The sequence below is a fragment of the Python bivittatus genome, unplaced genomic scaffold (assembly GCF_059951505.1).
Source record: "Python bivittatus isolate LINGU-HERP-01145 unplaced genomic scaffold, Pbiv_v1 ctg000480_np1212, whole genome shotgun sequence".
Taxonomy (NCBI): domain Eukaryota; kingdom Metazoa; phylum Chordata; class Lepidosauria; order Squamata; family Pythonidae; genus Python; species Python bivittatus.
Window position 1 is genome coordinate 106,393,221 of NW_028277075.1, and position 13,082 is coordinate 106,406,302.

The window sequence follows — 13,082 nt, forward strand, 5'->3', positions numbered from 1 at the left end:
TTTGGACCAGAGTTCAATTTTTTGTTGTCTCAAAATGTAGCAAACTCTTTAGGTTAATGTATGTCAAAATTCAGAAAGGATCAATGATTAAAGAGGGGCAAAACACGTCAAAGAGTTAAAACTAAAATAGTAAAATAATTATTAGTAACCTCTAGCAATTTTGTTGACAGCTTGATTTTAGAAAATGAGACAGTACCATTTAATGCCTTTTATTACGAAGACTTAAAATATAGAAAGCTATTTTGACGGGGTAAAAAATTGGGTTACATACCCAATTACATACCCCATCATTATAACAATTGACATCTGCAGAATTTATTTCCCTTTCTCCCTTTGCTTTTCAATTCATCTTTAGTTCCTTAACATTTATTTATTTACATGCATATGCACTCACACACACACACACACACACACACAAGGACCTGTATTCTTTCTAAATTCATTCTTGTTCTGACAGGGAGTCCATACTGGCTGCCCAGCTAGACTGTTTGCCACTTTCATTTTCCTGAGTAAACTAGCACAAAAAGGGATTTTCGCTGGTGGATAGTGACAACACTACCAAGTAAGATTTCCCTCAGAAGCTGTGGGAAGGTTGTGAATGGTGGATTGAAAGACCCCATTCATGGGAGCAGTGGGGCCAATGCCCCATAACCCAGGCATGCCTGTGTTTGGTCATTACAGTCATATTTACAGTCTGAAGTATTTAACAGAAAGAGAATCCCTTCATTTGAGTTAGACAAAGGTAATGGAATTGTGTTTAGGTTGGAGAAGACTGATCTCATAGTGTGTATGGAGAATAACAACATCTTCCCTAAATTTGAGTCTACTCCTGAGCAGACATTTTGAATAACAAAGTCAGTTTTATGACAGATCTAATCTGAAGGAAAACGAAAAAAAGAATTATAGTCAGAGAGAGACATGGGAAAGTCAGTCCAGAAAGCAAAAACAAAACCAGCCAAAGTCCAAACTAAGGATCTAGAGAGCAAAGGTGATAGAACAAAGATGAGCAGTGGCATACAGACATCAAGGCAGAGGTGGTGCCTGTCTTGGGTCTACAGGAACAGAAGGACCCCAGCTAGACCTTTAGTCTTTAAAAACAAAACAACACTGAATACAGTCTGCTGCAAGCTTGGCACTCACACCTAGAGGAATCCGGCCCTTGTCTAAGGCAGCACAACAGATATGGGCAGAGTGCACACCAGTGTTTTTCAAACTTGGCAACTTGAAGATGTGTGGACTTCAGCTCCCAGAATTCCCCAGCCAGCATGGGAATTCCACACATCTTCAAGTTGCCACGGTTAGGAAATAATGACTAAGGGGTTTTTTTAACACACTTTTGTGTGTGTAAGCACCAGGACAGACCTACTCTACCAAATCTACCCACCTGCTCTTTAACTGATCACTAATGCTGAGACAGGGAGCCCACCTGTGAGTGCCTTGCAGTCCAGAGAACTCATGGCGCTGAAGCTTAAGATATGGACAGTTATCTGTTAGTATAACAGGAAAGCCTCTTTAGATCCCAGATATAAACATATTTATCCCACTCTTTTAACATTCCTTTCTCCAATAAAACATTCTCAGACAGTTGTATACTAAGTATTACAGCTATTCCCCCATTCTGCCACAGTTGATACCTATTGAGATTGATCTGATTGTAAAGCTATCCACCTGTCACAGCACAGCTCTTATTCATCAAGCCTGATCTGGCTGTAAGCTCATCAAAAAAGTGTTCAGCATTTACATGGGCTAAGTAACTGGCACCAGTGAGTTTAAATCAGGGTTCTAGGAAGAGGTTCTTGAGCTCAGAAGCATCCTTGGAGATGGTCAAGGGAGTCAAATGACTAAAGCAGTGTTGTGCTATGGCAATGCAAGCCCTGCTAGTGTTATATAGTGTCATATGTGCATTGAGATGTCACACATACAAGAGGGGAGATAGTGTGTTGCTTTTGTCATTCTAACCAAAGCATTAAATGCTACTGACTCTTCTGGCTGGGCTAGAGAAGTTTCATTTTGGCCTAGGACCTGACTCAACTGATACTGAAAGTTTAGCAAGATTACTTGACGCATCATTGTCCTTTAAGCAACTGTCTTCAGAATAGGCCATTTTATTCTGAGACTTTCCTGTGTTCTACTTTTTGAACAAGGTCTGAAGAAGAACTCTGGAGAATTCAAAAGCTTTCATGTACTTTTGCATGATTTGGGTTGTTTTAATGAAATTGGATTTTACTTTTATATTGCCACTATCTACCATCTGATCTCACTGCTGTCAAATGTAGCATTTATTTAAGCTACATCTGCTGGACCACATTCTCTACTTCTGTCCAGTTGCTGGTCCTTGAGCAACAATAAAGCGTTTCCACTTGAAAAGCTGCTTTTAAGATTGAAATATTCAAGATCAGAGAAATGAAAACATACCAACATGTCCTGGTGGTGTTAAAGAGAATTTTGCTTATATTGAAATGCAAATCTTTGTATCAGGCAAAAGACCAAAGACATGAAGTCAAGTAAATAGTAGGGATCATGCATCCTGCTTCACTATTCCAAAAATATAACTTTTAATCCTATATGGTTTACTTTTCTTCCAACAAAAGTACATCTGTGTCTCAAAGTATCAGAAACAATACAAGAGACACTACTAAAGATGCTCTGGATCCTCATAATCCTTTGTTAATTACTAGGTACAATAGAATTTCTGATTTATTAGTCCTAAATTCATGAGGCTAAGACATCCTGTTGCCCTATTATTTTTTATCATTGTATTCAGAAAGGTGTTTAAAATAATATGAACTTGGCACAAAAGTATAATTTCTTCTGTCATTTTGAGTTTTCATAACAGGTAGTCCTTGGTTAATGATGGTAATTACAGAATACAGAACACTTTAATGGCCAAGTATAAAATATATACAAGGAATTTGTCTTCAGTGACGAACGGCAAGATCAACAGTGTGTTTGGATAGCAACAGAAAAATAATAAACAACACTACACAGTAAAATAACTTTTTCAAAAGGAGAAGCCACTGTCCAGCACATATCGAGTCATGTAGTGTTTAACAGAGAAATGGCACAAGGGAAAAAACTATTCCGATATCTAGATGTTTTAACATATGGTGCTCTGTAGCGCCGTCCTGAAGGAAGAAGTTGGAACAGTTTATATCCAGGATGGGAAGAGTCTGCAGATATCCTCTCTGCCCTCCTTTTAACCCTCACAGTATACAGTTCTTCTATAGAAGGCAGGCGGGTTGCAATTATCCTTTCTGCAGTCTTAACTATCCGTTGGGACCAAAATTTCCACCACTAAGTGATGCAGTTGTAAAACGCAGCATCATATGACTGCATCACTTAGTAACAGCAATCCTGGCAGTCCCCATTGCCATTGTTAAGTGAATCCCACCTGGTCATTAGGTGAGGACCCACTCCAATCCAAGCCATTCCTGGCTTGATCCCTCCCAGCCCCAAACCTTGGTAGGACTGCCTCCTCTTCAAGTCCCCCCATGTGCCTGTCTCCCTCCCATCTCTGCCCTTTTGGCTGCCCTGCACAGCAGCACTCCTTGGCGGTGGTGGTAGCACCGGCAGCCCTGGGACTGAAGTAGAGGCTTATGGCCTTCAGCAGTCTCAGCCACTCACCATTACTGCCCCTGGCCTCTACTTCAGCTGACCTTCACTGTCGTCTTCCTCCTGCTGCTGACAAGGTGCACCTGGCGTGACCCCTAATGAGGCCTTCTTCCTGAGGCCGCACAGGGCCTTCTCCAAGTCCCACATGGTCTTCTGAAGCCTCACACGACTTGGAGAAGGCCCTGTGCGGCCTCAGGAAGTAGGCCTCGCATGGCCAGCAGCTACCTCATGAAGGGCCAGGCCAGGAGCACCTCATCAGCTGGGGGCAGGAGAAAGAAGACAGCAGAGTGCAGGGCTGGCAGAGGTGGCAGAGTACAGGGTAGCCAAAAGGGCAGCGATGGGGGGGAGATGGGGGGGTGAGTTGAAGTACCCCTGCAATTGTAAGTGCAGGCAAGTTGCCAAGTGCCCAAATTTTGTTCATGTGACCACAGGGGTGCTGCAATGGCCATAACTTCAGGGATCAGGAATAAGTACCATTCGTTCAGGGCCATCGTAACTTTGGTTGCTGAATGAGTGGTTGTTAACCAAGGACTACTTGTAATTATGCAGCTGTCCATGAAAGGAGAGAGAAGGGATTTAGATATTACCATTTTGAATGTACTACAGTACCTTATGATTCTATCCTTAATGAATAAATAGATAATATAACTTCATATCATTTGAATTGTAACTAATAATGGGATAATTCAGAAAATGCATACAATAGTACAGCACTATGTTACATATGAGAGCCAGTTTGATGTAGGGCCAGAAAGCAGGAGGGCCAGGCATCAGGCCAGAAAGCAGGAGACCGAGAGTTCTAGTCCTGTCTGGGGCACAAAGCCAGCTGGGTGACCTTGGGCCAGTCACTCTCTCAGCCCTAGGAAGGAGGCAAGGGCAAACCACTTCTGAAAATTTTGCCAGGAAAACTGCAGGGACTAGGCAGTGGCCAGGACTTGACACTAACTCAAAGACACCCCTCCCCAAAAGCACATATACACACATGCGCTTATGCTCCACTCAGGCTAACTATTCAAATGAGACTGAATCCTGATACAGAAACTAAGGCTGTGCGTAACAAATAGATGAGAAATTATGCTAGGTCTCATTAATTTCTTGCCAAGCATATTGAGGAAGACACCAATTAGGTAACCAGCCATTGACAGGATTTGTGAGAATCTTATCCAGATAGTTCATTTAGATTTATGATAAAACCGTTCTGTTATAGCCCTCACTTTAGCATGGTAACTTGAAACCACTGTTGTCAAAATATCAAAAAATTATGATGCCCTGTAAAGTTATTACAAGGATATGAGGCAGCAAAAAAAATTATTGTCAAATACAGTAGGTAAACCTTTCAATATAATTTTAATGAAGAAAATCTATGTGGTTGCTAGGAGTCAAAAATGACTTGATGGCACATAATCAACATAATTTATTAAATCCTTATCTAGTTTATGCTTCGCCATTTGAGTAAAGCAAGCCTTAGTATTAGAAAATTGTGTATACAAAAGTTGATAGTGTTTAACATTCATACTAATGAGCTATCAAGTACATTGAGGAAGCAAATGGGAAGAAAACTCAGCTTGTAATTATCTGTAACAGAAGGACAATATTTATGTCATACATCTCTGTGGCAGGAAAATTACTTCGTGAAGAAGTGGACTGAGAAAGTATGGAAAGATATTTCCAGCAGCACAGGAAGGATGGCTTTCAAAATAAGGCTACATACTGTATTCCAAAGTCCAGAAATGTCCACACGTGGTTGCCTTCTGACCATCTATCCAGGAAAACACGCACGCACACACACACACACACACAAAGGTAAATTGAAATGGTAGAGTTTCCTGGGAAAAAGTGAGGTGAGGAGGAGCGATCTCATTTGTAAATGAGTGTTTTGCCCTTGGACACCCTATCATGACTGACATTTTATGAATACACCCATAAGAATGTTCTCAAAAATCCAGCAGGGATGAATGAGCATGTGAGATTTGATGCAGCCCTCAGACACATCTTAAAAATCTTTCTGCAGATGATCCATTCAAATCTCTGCCCCTCCACTGCTGTATGGAGAAGAGAAAAACCGAGGAAAATGTCAGAAAGAGAAGATAGAAGTGGTGGCATCCAAAAAGGCAGTTTTTAAAGAGGCAGAATGGGTGTCACCACCCACTTCTGGCTCTGTTATGCCCCACTTATTGGGCTGTTGCTCACCATTGGCACCCAGTCTACAGCAGATGACCTTTAAGGGAACGCAGCTCTTGCAAGAAAGAGCATGGAATATGGAAACAAAATGAGGGCTAAAGTTTATGGCTGGAATCCTAGGTTCTTTCCATTCAGAGAAGGAATAGAAGTCTAATACTGTTTATAATCATAGTAGCTGGTAGGAACTATGGAGTTCAGCATTCTGACACAAAACATTGATATGCTTCCTTATTTCCATGTATCTCCTGTTTTTCTGCCCATATGGGAGATTTTGTGTCCTTGTTATTTCTGTGCATTCTGGCATCTGATACCTGGTTTTCATCTGTTCGTTCCCACATATAAAGAGATTATTTGGTTAGGTAAGCCACTGAGACACCCAGATAGTATAGATGACAGTGAAAGATTTACAGATAAATAATCTTTCAGTAACATTGCTGAGATGAGCTCTTCTAATAGTACCATGCTGAATGAAGAGATTGAGCTATGCCAGATTCTCTTTACATTCCTAATTTGTGTTTTTAATTGAGTGAACCAACACTGTTAGTGAGTCATTATTTCTGGCTTGGATATCATGGATCTCAAAGCAAAACAGGATAGATATGCAACTTTTGGGGGGCTGACAGCTACACTTGGCCTCAAATGGGACCACAGCAAAGAAGTGAAGGTGGTTAGGATAGAAGCTAAATTTGATTTAATAAAATAAAACAGATTCAATTGTGTTATATCTTAATTCCTACCTACCAGAATATTACCACCATTCTTGCCATGAGATTGTTACAACAGATTAAAGAAATCTTCCAGTCATGCATCTTTTTCTGAGGGACACCATTTAAGATAGCCAGTTCTGGTTTCTGTACCAGCAATTTGGTGTAAACATTTTTTGACTTTTCTGAAGCCATCCTGATTACCACAAGGTAGAAGAGATAGTGGCATTTATTTATCTGAAGCTTTTCTTGTTTTCTTGGGGAAACAATCAGTTTTGCAGAATTTGCTGGCTGGGTTCTCTTTAAGACACAATCTGATAACCGTGACCATTCTATTTATCAAATGATGGTGGGGTCATCCTTTCCTTAATTGATTACACTACGTGGTATTTAAGAGAACCTCTTTCTTTCATGCTTATCATGTCAAGATGGGAAACCTGCTGATGAACAGAAAATTCTTACCATAAAAGCTGAAATGTCAAGAAGGAGATAGATCCCTTTTCTATTAAACTGCATTTACATAGCCACAATTTCATTAGCCTTTCTGAAGATGTTTTTGTTTTGTTTTTTTTAAAAATGCCTCAGTATTAAATGGCATCCCTTAAAACTAATGACTATTGTCAGTGGAAAGCTTGATTTGTTTTGTCAACATACAGCTTCGGACCCTGGAATAAGAATCCAACTATGATTTTAAATTCATATGTACTGAAGCCGTTAATGCTGTGGAAATGAACAGAATAGGTTGGATCCAGGTTACACTAGTCAATTTAAGTCTCATTTGAAATAACTGTGAAAAATGAATCATGATTCCAATGAAAAGTAAGTACAACCAGCTGACAGCAGAATCCTATATGTGCCTATTCAGAAATCAGTCCTATTGGGTACAGTAGTGATTATTCTCAGGTAATGGAATGTAGCATTACAACCATAATCTGGGTCAATCCCACTAAACTTCTGCATATTACTGTTAGGCGAGCTGATCTTCATCTCAAACCTAAGAAGACTGGTTAGTACTTGGAGGATAGGAGACTACCAGGAAATAGGACAGCCCTAAACTAGACTGGGAAGTCAGAAAAAGGCAAACCAGTTCAATCAGTATGTTGTCAAGAGAACTACTTGGAGGTGTCCATGAAGTCACCAGGAGTCAAGATCAACTTGCAAGTGACTTTATACTATTGTTAAAATTTAAAAAGGGTGCCACTCAAAGATAATAAACTAGTTACTGCAATTGCTTTATAGCATAGCCATTGAACCAAAAATATGCAGCTATGTACTCTATGCATAGTTGATCACATCTTTGTTCCTTGATGAAATTAAGTTAATGTTCTTCATTAGAAGTTAGAAATTCTTCCAGTTCTTTCTTTTGTTCAGGGCCAGCCCTCAGCAGAGAATATTCATGACTGAGATGACTGCAGTACAGTTGGTGAGAACAGAGGTCATAGGGTGTGATATTCTATCTTGGGAAAACAATCTAATTCTGTTCTTATTGATCTTCCAATTGTAATTATCTTCTGAACTTCCAGAGATATGTTTGTTTTGCAGAAGAGGGGATCATTCTCTGAATATTGTCTTTGTCTGACTGTATAATCAGGAGATATGTTTTATTGTTTGCTAGTTTTTAATGGATTATTATTACTTTAGCTATCTTGAAGGCATTACTGAAGTGATAAATGTTGAGCAGAATCTTAAATAAGGAAACCATGTGCATATCATGCCAGAAAAGCTGTGTGGACAGGCCCATGGAAGCCACAATGAGGCAAGGTCAACTCAAAGGTTTTAGTTTGCTAAGAATACATGCAGGCCAAAACAGATAGGTTTCAATTCAAAATCCATTTTAGATAATGCTCTATCTCAGCTGGCTGGGGAATTCTAGGAGTTAAAGTCCATACATCTTAAAGTTGCCAAGGTTGAGAAACACTGCTCTGTCTGATCTGCAAATCACAAAGTAATCCAGTACTCATCAGTGTTTATCTTTCAGACTTTCTTTTTTAAGGTTTTAATTTGATACATTTGTATGGAATGTATGGAAACTTATGCATGCCTGATCAGAAAAAAATCCATTCTTTTCAATAAGTTCTTATTCCTAGGTAGGACGGCAGAGAAGTGCTGTGTAACTCTGCAAGCTTTCCCAAAATTTTAGAGATAATGTTTTTAAAATTGGAGACAGTACTAGCAAAACTGTAGTTATGTTGCAGCCCAATCACCAAAGTGTTAGGAAAAATTAAAAGTGGAAATTAAAGCTCCATCATCATCTGTTTTGTTAGAGATCACCATTGTTGTGTTTTAAATTATATGCTATTAATTTTGCTTTTTAAAATTTCTTTCTTTACTCCCTTATAACAGACAATGCTCTTATAACAGGAGATGCTGCCTGGAAGTGAAGTCCAACAACATCTGGAGGACTACAGTTTCTATCTGTGTGTATCTTTAGCTAAGTGAAGTATTATAAGGGAATATTTCAATCCCTATCAGGGCTCATTCTTTGCAGGTGATTCTGTGCCAGCAATCTTCTTTCCCTGCCTTCTTCCATCACTGTACAGGTGTATTATAGCTGGTTAATAGTAAGTCATTATGTAAATCAGTGTTTCTCAACCTTGGCAACTTTAAGCTGTATGGACTTCAACTTCCAGAATTCCCCAGCCAGCCATACAGCTTAAAGTTGCCAAGGTTGAGAAACACTGATGTAAGTACAGCAATATCTCTGGGACAAAATACATTGTAACATAGAATATAACTCCTTTTTCCCAACTTTGGAGCAAGCCAAATGAAGTTCTATTCACTCTGACATTTCATGAAAGTACAGTTCCAATACTAGTGATAGTACTGTCTCCTAGTTTGTATAAGCAAATGTATTTTAATGGTATGTCTTTGGTGATTCTGTAACTCCTGGAGGTGCAGGACAGGACAGGACAAGTTGTCCTTTTTAATGATACAAAAATAAATGGCAGAATCAAATAAAACAGGAGAAGGAGCAGCAGCAGCAAAGCTAGTGTCTACTCAGTGTATTTAATATATAATTGTACAGATTTTCCTGCTCTGGTTTCCTCTATTGTTTCATAGCAAGGTAAATGTGTTTTCCCTCTTAACCTTTTGGTCTCTTCCTGATCTTGCCCCTTCTTATCTGCCTTCACTGCTTTTGCTCAGTTTTCCTCCTCTGTTGATCTCTGCTGATCAACCACTAATCTCCTGGTGCTGCTCCTTGCAGCCATACATTTTCTGTTATGATCCTCCTGATGGATGACACTATCTCCTTTTAAAGGACTGGCTGGACTCTGATATGCTCATCATAAACACTTTTTTTTCTTTCTCTTTTATGTTTCTCCCACATTTCATTTTATTTCATTTTGGATGTCCCCATTTCAAAGTTAACTATTATTTTAATGAACTCTTTTACTTTCTCCTGACCTATGGAGTTTCTATTATTCCTTCAAAATCCTCCTTTTTATCTTTTTAGACTGTAAGCTTATGAGAAACTGTAAAAGCTTCTACTTTTTAGTATTGTTAGATTTTTTTGTACAGGACCTAGGATCCATAAAGTGCTTTATAAACAATAAACAGTGGTGGTGGTGAAGATGTAGCAGAGCATCCCAGAATAATTATTTCCTATCCTTCTTATATGAGTACATTTTCACTGTTTAGCTGATAAAAATTACATTCTGATTCAAGCATAAAGTAAAGAAAGTGATTACCCTCTATTATAGGAGCTATAATACATATGTACATGTACATATGTGAGCCTCTGTTTCATTTTCTAGTCTGTAAAGTGGCACAATTCATGAGCCTCTTGTGATACTTAATTCAAACAGAAAACTCTCCTTGTAAACAAAAGGCATTTGTTGTTACCTAATGATATACTGGGATAACAGGGAAGAATAGCTCAATGGGAAGAGGTTGAAAGTTTAATTAAAGGATTACAAGACCAACAAAATAATAGGCTCACAGGCTCATCATTATGCTAGAGAGATTAGAAAATTTATAGAGACAATTTAAACCCAAATCAGGTAGGTAAATTTAATAGTACCTGGCTGATATGAATTTCTACACTCTCTGAACTGATTCCTCTCAATAGATATAGAAACAATGAATGTTAAGTTGTAATCTTAGGCTAAGAGTTTCATGTAAGTTTTACTTATATCTGCTGTAAAAGAAGTCAGAAATAATTTTTTTTTGTATTTCCGCTTCTTTATTCTTTTTCTTTCTTTTTCTGTACTTCTGCCTTCCTTCTTTCTTTTTATACTTTCTTTTCTTCTATTCTGTTTCTCAGTTATTAGTTAGTTTTTATCTTTGTTTTTTCCCTTTCAATTAATTTATTAAAGTTTAATAAAGTTATTATGAACTGATTCCCCTCAGTTGCTTTTTGCCAGGAAATGATATTTTCAGTATTACAGCAAACATAGTTTTTGACTAGAAAATTGCTACATATCTGACATTTTGCAAAGTCACAAGTAAAAATCATTTCTTTAGTGGAGCACAGAATCGTGTTATTCAAACTTACATGGAAGTATGATTTTACTCACCTCCCAAATAAAAGGATTAAAACTGGTATCACACCTCTGCTAAATTTAAAACACCTATTTTGCCTTAATTCTTTAAAAAGAAGGGTTATCTCCAGCTGCAGCTGCAAAACGTTTTCCCGCTCCTACCCTCAGCCAGAATCTGATAAAGACCCAGGCTAGATAAACAGCTTTCATGTACTTAAATTGCTCCTGCACTGTATCACCTCAGACTGCAACCTTGAAGACTAGATGTAATAAGAAAATGCCGCGCATCCTGGAAAAGGAGGAACCTTACACGGACCACCACATTGTCACAGAAAGCTTTTAAAAATACAAGACAGGTAGAGGCAATACAGTGCTGGCAGGCAGCCAAGCACACATGGCCACCCAGATTGCGTTAGAAGAACCTTAACATGAAATAAGTTAAATTCTTTTTTAAATGAAAATGGTTAAAAACTAGAGACTGCTAAATATTATGAGATGTTGATGTTGCCACTTGACATCTGGCAAGAGAATGCCAAATCTCATGTTTTTGGACCTCCCTTGGGATGTTGGGGCATTCTTTAAAATGAAACTCGGGTGTCCATCCCTGGATCAACGACTGGTACACTCATGGAGCCCATCGATCTGATGAATTGGGAAGCACTGAGTTAGAACTCTGTAACACATGCATTGAGTTAGAAGTCTTCTCCTTAACAGAGAAAGAACGTTGCAGGCTGAACTGATACAGTCCAGCATAGTTTCATTCCTGAAATGGATGTCATTTCATCCTAATGACAAGCAAAGAAGCTGTTAGGCCCGAAGACCTGGAAACTGAATGAACTAATTATCAACAAGTAGCAGGATCCCCATCTCCAGCCTTTCCAAGACTTGTCTTTTAATCTACTTTTAATATGGAATGCCATGCAGTAGTAACATGTATAGACAAAGGCAATTTTAGTTTCATCCATATTTTAAAATAAACCAACTTTATATGAACATTCCCAAACCAATATGTGTACAGGAGCACAGTTATCATGGAAGCTGCTCATTTCTATAACTATTGCAATGTTATGGTATAAAATGGGCATATGATGGAAAATTATGTGCAAATATCCATCTACAGAAAAAATTGCTTACCAGATGTGTATGCTAGGGAAGACTGCATACAAAAATAAGTGCAACACCTTAGGTTGTTTCATTTACAGGCCGATGTGGAAATTGGGCAATATGAATTTATGAATGAACACTACTAAAATTGATGCAGACCACATATAAATTAATTCTTTCCAAACCAGCCTCCCCCCCTTAACAGGGAGGTCTGGAGATACAGAAGTTGGGAAGGACTGGTTTCAAGAAAGAATCACAGCCTCTGAAAGAGCCACAGTTCTCAGTGCAACTGGAGCCTAGCTAGCACCAGCCTAGTTTGGGGCTAGCATTGTAAGTTTCATGCTCTTCAACTGAACTTATGTGCGTCCAAATCCCATAGTGAGCTATCCACGGTCCTGATGGCCTGCTGACTATCCTGGTTCCTTGTCAGATGCTATAGTCAGTGAGCGTTTGCAAGGAAAATGTTTTCCACCGAGGAAAAGCTGCAGGCACGTCACTCCTTCCACCACCAGAGAAACATTGCACTGTCTCTGGAAGTGCCCAGTTCACAAAGTACAGCAGAACTCTGGGGACTGTCACTGCTGCAAGGAGAAATTATAGCAGCAAAGGTTCCTCCTGGGTAATCTTGGATTTGTGGCATGACTCCTGTAGTGGTGGCTAATTGCACTACTGTACCTAAATTATGAGCGTGGACCTGTGCTGCAGGAAATTATGGGCAAGGTAGCCTGTTAGTCCTCGTTAGCAATTATGGGTAAGGTAGCCCGTTAGCAATTCCCTCTGCAAAAGGGTTTTTGTGGCTCAGCCACTCAGGCATTTCATCTAGCTATCCTAGGCCCATTGAGCTGCCATTAAGTTTTCCATGATAATTCTGATTTGAGGGCATTTTCTTCCACCGATCCTCAATTTTCCCTGTTGGGTGACTCAAATATTTGAAGCTCACCGCCTGCCTTACTAATTTCCTGGACAGGGCTCCCGGATCATACTAGAACTCAAAACTTTC